Raw genomic sequence first — 2,585 nt, 5'->3', positions numbered from 1 at the left:
TGAATTAGGTGGTTCGTGATTGGTAAACATTGTTTTATCACATACAGAAAATTGGTAGTTTTTTTCCCTCTCTCGTTATTCTATAAAATGAAATAAAGAGTATATGCACTTGTATGATTACTAAACATTATAGCCTCCTGCAGTCAAGGAGAGATTAAATTTCAGGATGGCACAGAAAGAAATAAGCCAAATCAGGAACAGCACCAAAGATTTTTAAAGTAGCATATTTGAAGGTAAGAATTCTGACCCAAATATTAATTTAGTTACTTCAGGTGAATAAATACTAATTTTTCTTCTATGAGATATTTCCAGATATTCCCAGTTAAATTTTTGTCCCTTTCTTTCTTTCTTTTCTTTTTTTTTAATTTTTGTCCTTTTCCAATCTAAGTTTAATAGTTACATAGACAGCTTAGTGGCTTCGATCTACCATATTTTAAATAGTTGTAATATATATTTCAAAACAAAAATTATCACACAGAATCTTCTTTGATGTAATATTTTTATGCCCCAAAGACACATAATAAGCCTGTATGTATTTTTTTTTTTATTTTTTAGTAAAGCAATATAATGAACTAATCTTTATCTTAGGGGTTGACATTTTGGGGGACTATTATCAAACTGGGAAATATAAATTGTCTACTTTAACAAGTTTTTTTAAAAATGAAAGTACTGCTTCATGGTCTGAATGTGCTGTGTGCAGCATAAGAGTACATAAATAATTTTTATTTTGTAAGAAGATCCACACAGAAATGTTTAAATTGCTTCAGGTAAATGTTAACTGTCATTTATTCAGCTGTTGTAGAACTTGTGTACCATCAATTCAGTTATGCTTGTGGGTTAGAAGCAATCTGTTCACTCTTGCCTGTTCTTTCTTTCGCTTAAGGTTGCCTAATTTTAAACTGTACAACTATAATTTACATATCTTCCTGTTTGGTTTGATACACGAACTATATTGATCTTTTAGGGCAGTAAGCAGGGATGGCTAAGGATTCTTTCTGTAATTACTTAATGAACAAAGCACCATCTAGTTCTGTGACTCTAAAGTGTTTGCATTCCATGGTATACATATACCACACTTTATTAATCCATTAATGGGTTGATGGGCACTTGGGCTTCTTCCATGACTTGGCTATTATGAATTGAGCTGCAATGAATAATCTGGTGCAAATATCTTTTTTGTAAAGTGATTTTTGGTCTTTTGAATATACTCCTAGCAGAGGAATTGCAGGATCCAAAGGCAGGTCATTTTTTTGATCCCTGAGTGTTCTCCAGACTTCTTTCCAAAGGGAACGTATTAGTTTGCACTCCCACCAGCAGTGCAGAAGTGTTCCCTTTTCTGCACATCCACGTCAACATCTGTAGTTTTGGTATTTTTTTATGTTGGCTAATCTTACTGGAGTTAGATGGTATCTCAAAGTGGTTTTGATTTGCATTTCTCTGATGATTAAAGAAGACGAGCATTTTTTCATGTGTCTGTAGACCATGCGCCTGTCTTCACCACACCTATGACAAGGGTACAATTCAGATCTGTCAAGTGTAGAACATAAATGTCTTAACACAATAATCAAGTAAATGAGGTGAAAGCTATGTTGATTGGTTTGATCTTAACCATGTCAGATTGTATAAAAAAAAAATCAACACATTGTACCCCACATACGCATAAATGTATTCATGATCTATGTGTATTTGACTTAATAAAGTGTTTGTTTGTCAGGGGGTAGGGAAGGCTGTACAGATGTCACAGAGGGCTGACACGATGATCCCATGGATGGTGTAAGGAAAATGTTAGAACTTCAATTTATTGTTAATTTTATCATTATTCTATCCTTTCATGACTTCTAATTTGGGGTGTATTTTATAATGTGCATGATCTAATAGAATAGTAATGAGAGCATTGTTTTATAAAATGAAGACACACATACTGAGGTACACGTTATAGAAATATTTTGTTTAATAGAGATGCCTGATGGTTTTCTTTTTTTTTGAGACAGAGTCTTATGCTGTCACCTTGGATAGAATGCCATGGCGTCATAGATCACAGCAACCTCTAACTCTGGCTCAAGTGATCCTCTTCCCTCAGTTTTTCTATTTTTTAGTAGAAGGGGGTCTCGCTTTTGCTTAGGCTGTTCTCAAACTTGTGAGCTCAAGCGATCCATCCACCTCGGCCACGCAGAGTGCTAGGATTATGCACTCAGCCTAGGATGCCTGATTGTTGATCTTAATTATAATAGCTACCATTTTGGCTTTAAGTTATGAAAATTTGAGAAAAATAACTTCTGAGGGCAGTTGGGGGATCTCACCTAATGTGCACAACGTAAGGGTGTTCAGCACACCCCCTGGGTGAAGGGCTCAACTACAACTTGAACTTTACCTTGGAAGTGAGAACAATGTAACCTAAAAATATGTACCCTGATATTAATTTGAAATAAAAAAGAGAAATTCAAATGTATATATAGTTATCTATAGTTCTGTATATTCAGAATATGCGTGTGTTATATGCTTTGCAAATATTTTCCCTATTTGTGGCTTGTCTATTTATTTAAAGAATAGTATCTTTGATGAGAAAAATGTTTTGATAATCATAA

Source organism: Nycticebus coucang, chromosome 21 (genome assembly GCF_027406575.1).
Source record: "Nycticebus coucang isolate mNycCou1 chromosome 21, mNycCou1.pri, whole genome shotgun sequence".
NCBI lineage: Eukaryota > Metazoa > Chordata > Mammalia > Primates > Lorisidae > Nycticebus > Nycticebus coucang.
This window is presented reverse-complemented; position numbering follows the sequence as displayed.